Below are 14,698 nucleotides of genomic sequence, written 5' to 3'. Positions count from 1 at the left end.
CCTAGTTTGCATTTGACCCTGGTTTGATCAGAATTTTTAAAGATCAGTTTGCATATTGCTCTGGAGAAAATATTGTTCTTAGGCAGTTGGGAGGTGTCCCTTTAGAGATATGATGGCTTTGCTGAGCCTATGCTTATAGGCATGTTGCTGGAGGTTACGGCAGCCTTGGCGGCTGGGTCCAGACTTTCTGCAGAAGGAGGTCCCTGGGTGTGACAAAGGAGGGCAAAGGAGCCATGGCAGGGCATTGTGCAGAGGAGAGGATGGGGGAGGGGAGGGAGCCCTGGATGCCAGGGTTAAGATATTTATTCTGGAGGAAGAGTCATTCCTCCTTGCTAAATTCTTCAAAGTCTCTTTTTGAGGGACACCTAGTATTTTTTCTCTGCTTTCAACAGTAGATGCATGTTGACAGACCCTCACAAAGAAGCAGGAAAAGTCCACAATGCCATGGCAGAGGTGCTTCCTGGGCTGTCACTCATAACTCCCTCCTGCCTCCCTAAAAAAGTGTCAACTACACCATGGCCACAGGACATGTCTGGCTGCTTTGTCCTTGGTCTGGTAAGTGAAAAAGGGCAAAGCAAACGCCAACATTCAGGTGGGCCAATGATAGGCACATACTGCACCAAAGACTATGGGAAAAAGGGATTCCAGGGACAAGGCAACCTTCGGTGACTTTTCTCTCCTTGTCTATAAAGGAGAGTGACTGCTGTGTCTATAAAGCAAAGATCAGGCAAAGGCAAACCAGAGATGGCTTTCTGGATTCAAATAACATGAAAGATATGACTTAAATAGAACCATAAATGAATAATGAGTCCAGTCTCTTTCCATTAACACATTCTTCCACTTGTTATATGGACACTTAGGTATTTTCTGTTTCTAATTTTGCCTCATTAGGTTTCATATTTGCAGATCTAAATTACAGATGATGGGTTTGTCAAAAAGAAGACTGGTGCTACAAAAATCACTTTAGAACAAATTAAAGTGTTTTTTACCCTTTTACCATTCTCTCCTTTTATCGTCAATACTTAGAACCTATGGTCATCACTCACCAGCTACAGAATAGATTAAACTGGACTAGATTGTTCATTTTCCAGCAGGTCATAAAAGGTTGTGAATATTTACTCAATTTATTATAATTAGGTACATGGACTTAAAACATGCAGCAAATATCAATTCTGAATTTCTTTAAAAAGTCAGTTGGGCTTTGAGTTAAAGATGGCAGATCGACTATCTACCACTACCTTTGCTCTTTTTTTGTTGTACCAAAATAAGATAATAAAAGTACTTAAAAACAAACAAACACACAAACAAAAACAAGACATAGACCCACAAGAAAAAGAGAATAGAAAAGCAGATCAGAGCAACACGATTTTGGAAGCTGGAAAGCAGAACAAATGGTTATTCAGCTGGCAGGGGGCCAAGCTCTAGAAGTGGGGATGAAGGTGGCCTGAAAACAGGAGCTGAAAGACTATTCAAGAATTCAATCCCCAAGCTGTTCCCTCACTGCAAGCAGGCTAACGACTGCATAGTCTGCATCTTAACAGCAAACAGGAGACCCAGCTGCCATTTGAAGAAGCTCCAGAAAACAGGGGAGTGGAAAGAATCAAATAAATAATTCACGAAAAACTTCCAGATGTTAGGGACACGCATTTTCAGAGTGAAAGGCCCCTCTTAGTGTCCAGCTTAATGAATACAAAAGATGTACACCAAGGCATATCATCATGAATTTTCAGAAGACGGGGACAAAGCAATGGTCCTAGAAACTACCAGAGAGAGAGAGAGAGAGAGAGAGAGAAATAGGACTATATACAAAGGATGAAAACCAGGATGACATTTTATTTCTCAACATAAGCACTGGAAGCTAGATGACCTTCACAATCATTTTCCTCTCTAGGAAAATGATATCAACCTGGAATTATATGTCCAACCAAATTATTCACTAAAAGTGAGAGGAAAAAATTATTAGAAGTTTAATTTTCTCAAAAAATTTACTTCCTATGTACCTCTTCTCAGAAAACTACTGGAGGATGGGCTCTACCAAGATAAGGGAGTAAACCACTTGTGGCATCAAATTATACTACAATAAACCATTACACCACACAATAAGAATCTATACTAATAAGTGAAGAAAATGTCCAGAATGGTGGTAAAGGAGAATTCTAAAAAGAGAATAAAGGGAGATTCCAAATATTTGAAACTTTTGGAGCAGGCTTAGAGAACAACCTAACCAGGTTATAGCAGGTCAGAAGACTCAGAAGAAATGATGCCAAAAGGACAAAATTTATGGAATATCTGATAATTTTAAACCCACAGAAAGGAGACTAGAGAGCTCTGGGAACAGAACATGGAAAACTAACCAAACAAACAACAAAAAAGATAATTATAAACCACAGGGAAAACACAGAGTTGTGCAGGAAAGGAAGATGAATGAATTGTTATGTATTAATGGCTCAGCTATGAACAGGGGTCACAGGGTCATAATAAACTAAACATAAACTACTGTCTAAATTTATGATATAACTATTCGGGTAGAATGGAGAAATAGGCAGTTCGAATGGGGGAGCTGAAAGCGACCTAAGCCCTCCTCTTCCACACTGTGAGGTCACTGGAGAATGCTTGACACTAAAAAATCAAGTAACTGCCATCTAAGCATGTTATTTAGAGATACTGAGCAAAGAGCAGGAACAACCAAACTAGTGTAAAGTAGTTGTGTCAGAAGAGTGGGAAACTGGTGCTGGTGGGACTGGAAGATGGCTGTCTTTCATAATACGCCTTCTAGAACTGGTTGACTCCTTAATATAAAAATAAAAACAAAAAAAGAAAGTATAATACAAACTATCTACTTAGATTTACTGCTGCCTGAAATAGCACTTCACACTAGGCTCAGGATGTCAAATCTGCATGGATACTGATATATTTTATCTCTTTATATATAGACTAGTTTTCAATGTCTAGACTGTCATCAAATTTCAGCTCCAGATTCAGAATCAACACTTAGCAAAACCATTATTTTTCTATAGAAGTGATGAACTGGAGGACAAGGAAGAAGGAGTCAAACCCGAGAATAATTTCTTTCCACAGTCTAAAGGGAATTGAAGCATCATTAATGATTCTGTGCTATCTGTAAGTGAGAGCTGTGACCATGATCTCATATCCACCTCTACCTTAACTTTCTGCGACCACCGTTCAACATAACAGCAGATATTTCCTGTATTTTCTTATTTCTGGTTATGGCCCTTTCTTTTCTGCAAACAGAAGACCCTTTAGCATTTCTTGTAAGGCCAGTTTTGTGATTGTAAACTCCTTTAGTTTTTGCTTGTCTGGGAAAACCTTTCTCTCTCCTTCAATTCTGAGTAACATTCCCAGATACAGTATTTTAGGTTGTAAATGCCTTTCTTTCAGCACTTTAAATATTTCCTGCCATTCCCTTCTGCTCTGTAAAGTTGCTTTTGAATAATCTGCTGATGGCCTTATGGGGTTTCCCTTGTATGTGACTTGTTTCACTCTTGCTGCCTCAGGATTGTCTCTTTATCCTTCACTTTTGCGATCTGAACTACAATACGTCTTATGTGAGTCTCTTCAGGTTCATCTAGATTGGAACTCCCTGTGTTTCCTGGACCTGGATGTCTATTTCCTTTCCCAGGTTAGAAAGTTTTCAGCCATTATTTCTTCAAATATTCTTTCTATCCCATTCTCTTTCTCTTCTCCCTCTGGAATCCATATAATGAAAATATTAGGGTGTTTGATGTTATCTCAGAGATCTCTTTACTATCCTAATTTTTTAAAATTCTCTTTTCATTTTGCTTTTGTGATTGGGCGATTTACATTATTCTGTCTCAGAGGTCACTAATCTGTTCTTCTGTATGAACCAATCTGCTGTCAATCCCTTCTAATGTATTCTTCATTTCAGTTATTGTATTCTTCATCTCTGATTGGTTCTTTATTACATTTGCTATCTCTTTGCTGAAGTGCTTTCTGAGACCCTCTATTCTACTCTTATGTTTGTTGAGCATCTTTATGATGGTTTCTTTGAATTCTTTACCAGGCAAATCACTTATCTCTGTTTCATTAAGGTTTTCTCTGCACCTTTTTCTTGTTCCTTCATTTGGGGCATATTCTTCTGTCTCCCCATTTTGTTTGACTTTCTGTGTTTGTTCCTGTAGTTATATGGAATAGCTATCTCTCCCAGTCTTGAAAAAGTGGTCTCTATGTAGACTGTGTGTCAGATAGTTTTGGCAGATCAGTTGTAGTAGGGTGCGCACATGGCTGGTGTGTCACCTGGCCTGAAGGAGTGGGTTACAGGTGGGTTAGCCTGGTGTGTGCGTGCTTCCTTGCCCTTCTGACACGGGTGGGGCTGCCTGGTGTGGGCAGGGCTGCTCATGTGTGTTGGTGTGCCCTGTTGCTTTAATTGTCTGCTGCCAGAAGAGGGTCTGAGCAGGGTTGGTCTGTGTGCTTGCATCTCAGTGCTCTACTAACTCCACCCTTCCTCCAGGTGGGGCAGCCTTGTCTGTGTGTACAGCCACACTTTTCTAGTTCTGCACCCTCTCTAAGTAGTGTAGCCCTGTACATGGAACAGGGACCCACTCACTCTGCATGGGGCAGCCCTGCATACATGCCCCGTTGCTTTAATTGTCCACAACAGCAAATATTTGTGAGACATTCCTGCAAATAAGGGGATCCAGAAGAGTTATCTCATTCAATCCTACAGCAACCATTGCTGGTCACCCTCACTGGCCAGCAATATGGACTTGGCCAAGAGAGGGACCTGAGCAATTTCATGCAAATGGCAGTAGGAAGGGAAGGGATCTGAAGCCAGGAGCCTGAATTGCAAGCCCCTGTCTCCACACACTGTGCTATAGTGCTTCACTGGAGACAAGGATGAAAAGCGACACCTATTTGTGATGGCCTCCTGGAGATCTTCTTTTCTCCATGGCTTTAAGCCATTAGGCAGGTATGTTAGAGATGGTAGCTAAAGGAGGAAAGAGTTGAAGGGGAGAGAAAAAAAAGCAGTGATCACATCTCAATTTGAAAAATACACTGCTTTAAAGAGAGTCAGGGCAAGCAATAAAAGCAGAAAGAGTTATCATAAGGACCAGATACGGATATGGATATGGTAGTGACATATTCTAGGAGACAGTCAGTTAAATGAATCTGAAACTACTTCGTTTAGTTTAGTTAAAAAAAAAAAAAAAAAAAAAAAAAGAACAACGTAGCACCAATACAACTCATTATTTGGTGATTGAACACCCCCCCCCCCCAAACATGAATTCACTGATCCTGGGGTTTAAGTAGTTCCCTTTGCTTCTCAGTGAAGAGTCTTTCATCTTGAGATGGAGGCCAGCAACCATCTGACTCAGACCCTGAACATATTTATTGGCAGAAAGGGACATGTTAGCACCACGGCATCAAAATGGAAAGATCTTTGGCATCTGTTGGCAGGTGTTACTCAACCCAGAGCATGGGAGACATTGATGAGAAGAAGACAGTACATCTTTAGCACTTTGCAAAATGGCTGCAAGGAAGAAAGGCAAGTCATTCTGGCAAAGAGACCAGAACAGGGATCCTGGGAGAAAACCAACAGTGAGTGATTCTGCCCTTGACCTCATTAATCAATAATACAGATGGCGCAGATTACAAGAGGCCATCTGCTGGCAAACTCTTCCATAAATTAAAGCCAGAGGCTTTATTTTCCCCCTATAGCTCTAGGAATCCCTCCCAGATGGAATTTCATCTTGATATTTCTTTCTATTTCTGGAGTGCAGTTTTTCTATTGAATGTTTGGCTTCAGTTTCTGTCTTATAATTTTATTTTGTTTCAGAGTGGCATAATGCAAAAAATAAAAAATAAAACCACAAACAAACAAACAAACAAACAAATCCCTACACTTCGAAAACAGAGGAAAATACATTTTCCCTTATTCAAATTTTGAGTGATAATCTTCTGGAATTCTGGCTCCTTCTAGGAGGCTAAAAGTAACTGTTTATGATAAAACTATATGTTTTCTGTACATGGGTTTGTATGGCAAATCTATATACAGATATATATATATATATATATATATATATATATATATATATATATATATATATCACATAATATACATGGGGATATATAGTGTATATATACAATACAATATAATATAATATATGATGATGTTTCTTTTTTTTTTTTTTTTAAAGATTTTATTGGGGAAGGGGAACAGGACTTTCTTGGGAACAGTGTGTACTTCCAGGACTTTTTTTTAATTTCAAGTGAAGTTGTTGTCCTTTCAATCTTAGTTGTGGAGGGTGCCATTCAGCTTCAAGTTGTTGTCCTTTCAGTCTTAGGTGTGGAGGGCGCAGCTCAGCTCCAGGTCCAGTTGCTGTTGCTAGTTGCAGGGTCGATAACCAGGATGCTCGTAATGATCCGGTGTGCCCAGGACACGCCGTGCCTTCTCAATCATCCAAAACATTATGTATAATTGTTTTCATTTAAATATAAATTATTGCCTGCTAGGTCTTCAAAATTCGGTAGCTCAGAGTGTTCTCACACGTCAGAATTCACACAGAGTCGGCTCTGCCTTAGGGAAGAAAATGCTAGACTGTGGCCTGCTGTGTAGTGGAGCCCTTTGCCCACTCACTCTCGGAGTAGAGTCTGCATTCACTGTCAATCACTGTTGTGCCAGCACATAGCAATGCATTTAGCAGTCCTAGGTATGAGTCTGTTGAATAAATGTAGGGCATTCAGGGTAATTGCATGTAACCAGATGTGTTAGCTTGGAGTCACTCAGAAACAGAGCCTGATGCAAGGATTCAAGTGCACATAGCTTATTTGGAAAGTGATTCTAGGAAACAGTGTCAGGAGGTGGGGAAAGTGAGGCAGGGGCTGGAAAGAAGACAATATACAAGTTATGTGTATAGAGCATGTAAAAGGTATTATATATGTTAGATTGAGGTTTGTGAAACAAGTGGTTTACTAGTAGGGACAGGACTATGGCCACACATGTGTGAGACTGATAAGAGTGAAGTGAAAAACATGTTTTTGTGTGAAACTGAGAATAACAAAATTGAGTGATAAACATATCCACACAAGCAACTTCTGGTTATCACCTAAGAGGTAAACAAGTCGAAGGAAAAGAGGATAAAAGCAGAAATCCAGAGCAATGCCATGAGTAGTCTAAGTGGGCACTCCTGCTCAGACCCTCTGCAAGGTACAAGCCACCATACTCCGGGACTCTCCGAAGTTCTCCCCTGCAAGACCAGCTCGCCTCAGACCCGTCATGGGCCCAGTCTTCTCTCCCGGACCAGGGACCTTCTCCATCTCGATTGACTCTGAGACTTGGTTCGTTATTAAATTCTATTCTATTCTGTATAACCTTCTGTGCTTACCAGAGCATTGGCCTCTGGAGGGACATTGGTTCCCAATTAAAGCTGTGTTGCTCACTCTGTCTGAACCTGTATGCCAGGACTTTGTTCCCCACTCGTGTCATGAGCACCACACAGGGACGTAGGGCCCTGCCGAGGGGTTAATGTCCCCTTGGCTTTCAGGAAGACATTGAAATGTTAGTGACTGCCCTTCCAGGCACTTGTAACATTACGGCAGGGGCAACTGGGGTACAATCCTGGTGGGAAGCTCTGGGAGACCATGTAAAACATAGCTCTCCCTCTATCTCACCCCATGGGAGGGGAAGCTGGGCTATTTACCACCCACTCCCATCAGGTATTGGTTGAGGGCTGCACCCAGGAGTGTAATTCCCTGGCATTTCCTGCCCAGGGGCAGTGACAAAGGAGAACCCCTCAGATAGAGAAATGCAGGTTCTGGCAGTTGGCGATCAGGCCAGTGGGAACTGAAATGGCAGGGGGTCACAGGTGAGTCACCAGGACTGTCTGCTCTATCCCAAAACATGGATTTATACAACAGTCCAATACTCAGAGTAAATACACACACACACACACACACACACACACACACACACACACACGGAGTTTTCTAAGCTTGAAAACACAACCCAATCCTACTTACATAAAGTTCAAAAGCAGAGCATCCTAACTGATACTGTTTTAAGTCTGGAATAGTGTTCTCCTTGGGCCAGGGGCAGAGTGTGAAAGGGCAGAGGGGCTTCTGGAGGTCAGGACTTTTCTCTTTCTTGATCAGGGTCCTGATTTCTGGGTGTGCTCAACTGTGCAAAGCCACTCAGCTGTACTTATCAAATGTATACTTTTATGAATGTATGTAGTACTTTAATAAAAATGTTATTTAAACAAAACAAAAATTCAATTACAATGTTAGGTGTTAATGTTACATACTAATTTTAATAGCAACTACTCCATCACAACTTGGAGTTGGCTTATCAGTCAAGTTGCCAGATAAAATACAAGACATGCAGTTAAATTTTAATTTCAGGTGAACAATAATTAATTTTAAAATAAAGTATAATCTGGGGCGGACGGATGGCTTATTTGGTTACAGCGCGAACTCTGGGCAATGGGACTGCTGGTTCGATTCCCACATGGGCCAGCGAGCTGCGCCCTCTGCAACTAGAATGAAGTCAATGAGCTGCCGCTCAGCTCCAGGGTGACCAGATGGCTCAGTTGGTTGGAGCACATCCTCTCAATCACAAGGTTGCCAGTTCGACTCCCGAAGGGATGGTGGGCTGTGCCCTCTGCAACTAACAACAGGAACTGGACCTGGAGCTGAGCTGCGCCCTGCACAACTAAGATTGAAAGGACAAATGAGAAACAGAAACTCATAGACACAGACAATAGTTTAGTGGTTGCCAGAGGGTAAGGGGGGCGGGGGGTGGGGGGTGGGAGATGAGGGTAAGGGGGATCGAATATATGGTGATGGAAGGAGAACTGACTCTGGGTAATGAACACACAATGGGATTTATAGATGATGTAATACAGAATTGTACACCTGAAATCTATGTAATTTTACTAACAATTGTCACCCCAATAAATTTAATTAAAAAAAAAAAAATGCTGACAAAAAAAAAAAAAAAAGAAAGAAAGGACAGCAACTTGACTTGGAAAAGTCCTGGAAGTACACACTGTTCCCCAATAAAGTTCCACTTCCCCAATTTAAAAAAACAAATGTATAATCTCAAATATCACCTGGGAAATATATTTGTTGCTTTTCTGAAATTCAATTTTAACTGGGTGTCCTATGTTTTTATTTGCTAAATCCGGTCATCCTACTTATTAGGTTTTGGGTTTCAGGTAACTATTTTGCCTTTCTCTGGATATGTGCAAAATAGGAAGTTCAGTGATTCAGGAATAAATATTCTTTTTTTTAATTAAAGTTTATTGGGGTGACAATTGTTAGTAAATTTACATAGATTTCAGGTGTACAATTCTGTATTACATCATCTATAAATCCCATTGTGTGTTCACCACCCAGAGTCAGTTCTCCTTCCATCACCATATATTTGATCCCCCTTACCCTCATCTCCCACCCCCCACCCCCTTACCCTCTGGTAACCACTAAACTATTGTCTGTGTCTAAGAGTTTTTGTTTCTCATTTGTTTGTCTTGTTCTTTTGTTGTTTTTGGTTTGTATACCACATATCAGTGAAATCAAATGCTTCTCTGCTTTTTCTGTTTGACTTATTTCGCTTAGCATTATACTCTCAAGATCCATCCATGTTGTCACAAATGGTCCTATTTCATCTTTTCTTACTGCCGAATAGTATTCCATTATATATATATACCACAACTTCTTTACAGGAATAAATATTCTTAACACGAAGGAAAAATTGAACCTCTAGCATGTATCTCATGCTAGAGATTGACTGCTGTTTTATTCTGGTTGTTTGGCCTACTCAGTTTCCCCCCAACCCTTTGTTTCTTGTAAACTTCAATAATTGCTAGCATATACATTACAACTTTGGGATTTCCACGACACCAAAACTTCTGGCTTCTCTTGGAAAAACCTGAAGAGCTGGCAAGCTGGGGGTATTCTTGTGTCACTGTGGAGCTGCCAGTGGTGCCCTCTTTAGCTAGGACATGTATTCTTCTGCTTGCCACAGTCTCCTCTACTCTATTACTCCCCAATTCCAAAGGCAAGAGTCAGTTGTCATATACCACTTTCTTTCTGCTATTTTTTTCCCTTGGACCTGACCACTACACTCATTTATTCTATATATCTGGGCCCTGCAGGAATATGCATTTGTGATCTCTGATCTAAAAGAATGATTTCAATTAGTGTTGACAATACTGAGCACACCACCTGCCATTTCTTCACAGTCTAACATTGGGCTTGGGGTTATTAAACATTTTGTGCTATGCACCCCTCCACATTCTATGAAACCCTTTTCAGAATTACATATTAAAAGGCATAAAATAACAAGGAATTCGATTCATTGAAATCCAGTTATCAAAACATTGAGAAATGCAGATATAGTAATACATGTGTTTCTTTATTACCAAGAGCCAGGAAGTTTCCTTATTTTAATAAGACTTATAGTGCTGAATGGAGAGAAAGCTGAGATTTCTGCTGTAACTGTCATACGCATATAGCATGAAAATATCTTACATTTCTATTGGAGACAAAGTCATAGGTACTGCTAATGTCACCAGGGTCTGTTGCTTCATGAATAATGAAATGAAATGTTAAACGTCAGTGGTTAGTAAAAGTAAAGATGTAATGTTTTTTCTCATCCAAGTTCACAGACCTCCTAATCTAGTTTTTGGAAATGAAAGCCTTGAGGCTCTAGTCCTTCTTAGTTCCTTGCTTTTAGTTATTTAATTAATTGTTCCTCCACCAGAAAGGGGACTGGAGGTAAGTTGGCTCTTAGTCCACCTGGCGATGCCAATAGAACTTGGATGGAGGAGGTTGAAACTAATGGCAAAAACACTGTTTGGGGCTATCTGTAGATTTTGATTATGTGAGCTTTCTGTTTGGTCCATTTTCATGGCAACAAACTAGGCTATATTTATACAGTTTTCCAGAAAGAATTAAAGTGGCTCACAATATTCATTCTCCTGTCTCAGCCTGCTAAGTGCAGAATGGGAGTCATTCCGCTGAGGGCTGAAAGACGCTCTCCACAGCCTGCTGTTTATCCATGCGGTCCAGGACAGCCTGTTAGAAATGCAAACTCTCAGGCCCCACTCTTGATCTGCTGCATCAGAACCTGCATCTTAACAAGACTGTCCTCCTCAACCACCCCCCTTGGCTTAGTGGATAGAAGTCCCATTCTGAGTCACTCCTGTGAAATTGAAATATAAAGAGCAAGAGACTGGTGAGGTGGCCTGCAGCCTTCACCCTGGGTATTGGGGTCTGGACATGATGCAGGGGGCGTGGGCAGCCACTTAGGATCTTTGCAACTGGGTGTATTTAAGCTGCAGGGGCCAATTAGAAACACTGCTTGTATGGGGGTTCCTACTTCATCAATTGTTGGAACCAACTCTGCTTAAGCTGTCCAATGTATAGAACCATGCCAGAAAATCCCTGCTTTCTTTCAAGCTCTCGGTCCTCTGAAAAGACAGTATAAATAAATGCAAACCAGAGTGGTGCTGAGTTCATTTTTAAATTTATGCCACTTGGGTTAGTAGCCAGATATATGTAGAAGGCAAATATTTCCCTATTTTATCAATCGGGAAACCTAAAAGGACAATCTCAAGCTTGAGGGAGCATTCCAGTGTCCACCCTATAAGGTCTCCAAAACAGTATGGGGCTTCTTGGTGTTTGAAGTGTTGACATATCATGTGAGTTCAGAAATCAGACAGCTAGACCATGTATTTGAGTTTAAGCTTCTGAAAGTACCACCTGGCTAAAATCACACACATGATTACATTAGCATTTGGTGTCTATAATATTACCAGCTACGGAAACTGATGTTTTCTATGCTGTTAGAAAACTGGTAATGGAATCATGGGAGACAGATGCTCCATTTCCCTCTAGTCTCTCTGAAAATTAAACTGCTTAATACAAAGGGGATAGAAAAATAGGACAACCAGCTATTTTTCAGTCCACAAGCTTGGTTTGGATTTAGAAGTGTCTGTTTCATACCTGGAAGGATACACGTTTCTCTGGCTTCATCAAGTTAGAGAGGAAATGTTGATTGCAGACTTTTAAAATTAAGATTTCTACCTACTGTTTGATAAAAAATGGGACTTTCGCAATATCAGGAGCTAACCTGACTTACAATGCAATATGTGTTCAAAGGAAATGTGAAAGGCCACCACCTGTGGGAGCTCTGTGGAAGGGTTGGAAACACCCATCTGCCCCCTCTCAGGTATAGGTGCGGGGGCATGTGGTGATACTAAAAAATACCAGTTGTTATGTCTCTGTGGCTCACCCAGCCCCAGTTATTCCTTCAGGCAATCTATTTCAAGTAATTTCTGGGTAGGGAGACTCAGGGTAGGGAGAGCAGGTCTGCAGCCAGGGTAAATTGAACACAAGCAGATTTCTTTAATGTATGCTTGGAAGATATGTCCCCACCCCCACATTAAATAATTGAGAATTAAAGCATGTCACACATCAGTAATACATCTTGGATTGATTTGTGTTAAACACTACAGCAGAGAGCTGAGGGAATTATGGGCCGAAGGCTGCCAGCAACACCAGCCAGCCAACAGAAACCCTCTCCTCGAAGGGTCAGATAGTTTTTAGCCAAAAACATGGGGAGAGGTTATCTTCAAATTTTTTATGTTATTTTTTACTTTCCAAATGACCATGTAAGCGGAGAGTAGTTAGTACCTTAGCTGTTCATGGGATCAGAAGCATAATCAGAGCAATGGGGAAGGTAGGCTGTCAGGGATATGTGCTTATACTGTGCAGACAAAACTGAGAAAAGGGGTGGGAGCTGGGTGACCACCAGGATGGGCACGGGGCCTCACCCCCTCCGTTTGCACCCTCCTCCCCTTCTCTCATTCTCCCCACTTTCCAGAATGAGTGGCCTGGAGGCCTGAGCTTCTCCCCAGCTTCACCCTCAGTGTGCTGTGTGATCAAGAGCATGGCCTATGCTCTTCTACATTTCAGTTTTCCACCTGGAATGAAAATATTTACCCACATCAGACCTTCAGCAATATTAAGGATCCATGCATAAATGTCTAAGAAGATCCTACGATTTGGGGGTGAAAGGTATGTTGCGCATGTGCACATTTATAAATAGCGCCTTCACCTGGAGCACCTCATCTCATTCCTATGAAAGAAAAAACCTCTCTGACTAATTTGGGTCCTCCAGCCACCTGGTCATAGGCTGTTTCCCAAGAGGTAATGGCCTGTGATCGAGCCCCTCCCTATACCAGCCAACATCTTAAAATTGGTTCTAATGTGCCAAAAATGGTGCCAAGCACTTTACACACCTATTCCCTTACAATCTCTTAATATTCCCATTTTAGAGATGAGTCATCTAAGGCTTAGTGACATTATATAACTTGCCCAAAGTTTGCAGTTTGAAAATTATTGAGCCACATCTTGAACCAGGTCTGAATATCCACAGAGTCCACCCACATGGTTAACCCCTTTCTGGGGATTAACTCAATTTACGTGATTGTAAGAATGACTTGGGTCTGTTTGATAAATACACATTCCTGGGCCCACCCAAACTCTTTGAATCAAACTCTCTCAGGGAGGCCTGGTTCTCAACCTTGGTTGTCCATTGGAATTACCTGGAAGCTTTATGAAACACTTATGCTTGAGTCCCTCCACTCCATCCTAGAGATGCTGAGTTAGCCAAGCTGGACTGTGGCTTGGTCACTGAGATTTTTCAAAGCTTTCCAGATGATTCTAAAACCCAGCAGGGGTTGAAACCACTGCCCCATCATGCTATGACCTGTTAGGCTGAGAGATAGACAGATAATCAGAAACAAGAGACTACCTGGCAACCCCCAGCCCCACACAATGAATAAGGAAATCCTATCAATGTGTACAAAATAACATTAATTTTTGATGCAATTGTAAATAGGAGTTTTCTTAATTTTTCCTTCTGATAATTCATTATTGGTGTATAGCAATGCCACTAATTTCTGAATATTAATTTTGTATCCTGCTACTTTACTGAATTTGTTTATCAGTTCTAACGAGTTTTTGGTGGAAATTTTTGGGTTCTCTGTATATACTATCATGTCATCTGCAAATAATGACAGTTTTACTTCTTTCTTTCCAATTTGGATGCCTTTTTTTTCTTCTTTTTCTTGTCTGATTGCTGTGGCTAGGACGTCCAATACTATGTTGAATAAAAGTGGTAAAAGTGGACAGTGGACATCTTTGTCTTGTTCCTGATCTTAAGGAGAACACTTTCAGCTTTTCTGTTGAGTATGAGCTTAGCTGTGTGTTTGTTGTGTATGGCCTTTATTATGTTGAGATATGTTGCCTCTATCCCCACTTTGCTGAGAGTTTTTATCATAAATGGATGCTAGATTTCATCAAACGCTTTTTATACCTCTATTGATATGAGCACATGATTTTTATCCTTCATTTTGTTTATTATGTGGTATATCATGTTCATTGATTTGCAGATATTGAACCAATCTTGCACACCAGGAATAAATCCCACTTGATCATGGTGTGTAATCTTTTTAATGTATTGTTGAATTCAGTTTGCTAATATTTTGTTGAGGATGTTGCATCTCTGTTCATCAGGAATATAGGCCCATAATTTCCTTTTTTTTTGTAATGTCTTTAGCTGACTTTGGAATCAGGGTTATAGTGTGAGGTTGGGAGCCTTCCATCCTCTTGAATTTTTTTGAATAGCTTGAGAAGGGTAGGTGTTAATTCT

The 14,698-nt window shown here is 40.8% G+C and overlaps 1 protein-coding gene across 2 annotated transcripts in view; it reads right to left on the bottom strand.

The window, feature by feature from the left end:
* The window catches only part of SLC24A3 (solute carrier family 24 member 3), a 506,080-nt gene that overhangs the window by 62,687 nt on the left and 428,695 nt on the right, over positions 1–14,698 (bottom strand). The window lies entirely within an intron of this gene.

This window comes from Rhinolophus sinicus, chromosome 13 (genome assembly GCF_057876585.1).
Source record: "Rhinolophus sinicus isolate RSI-liver-muscle chromosome 13, RSI-T2T, whole genome shotgun sequence".
Lineage (NCBI taxonomy): Eukaryota > Metazoa > Chordata > Mammalia > Chiroptera > Rhinolophidae > Rhinolophus > Rhinolophus sinicus.
Note: the sequence above shows the minus strand (reverse complement) of the source record. Positions and strands in the feature narration are given on the sequence as shown.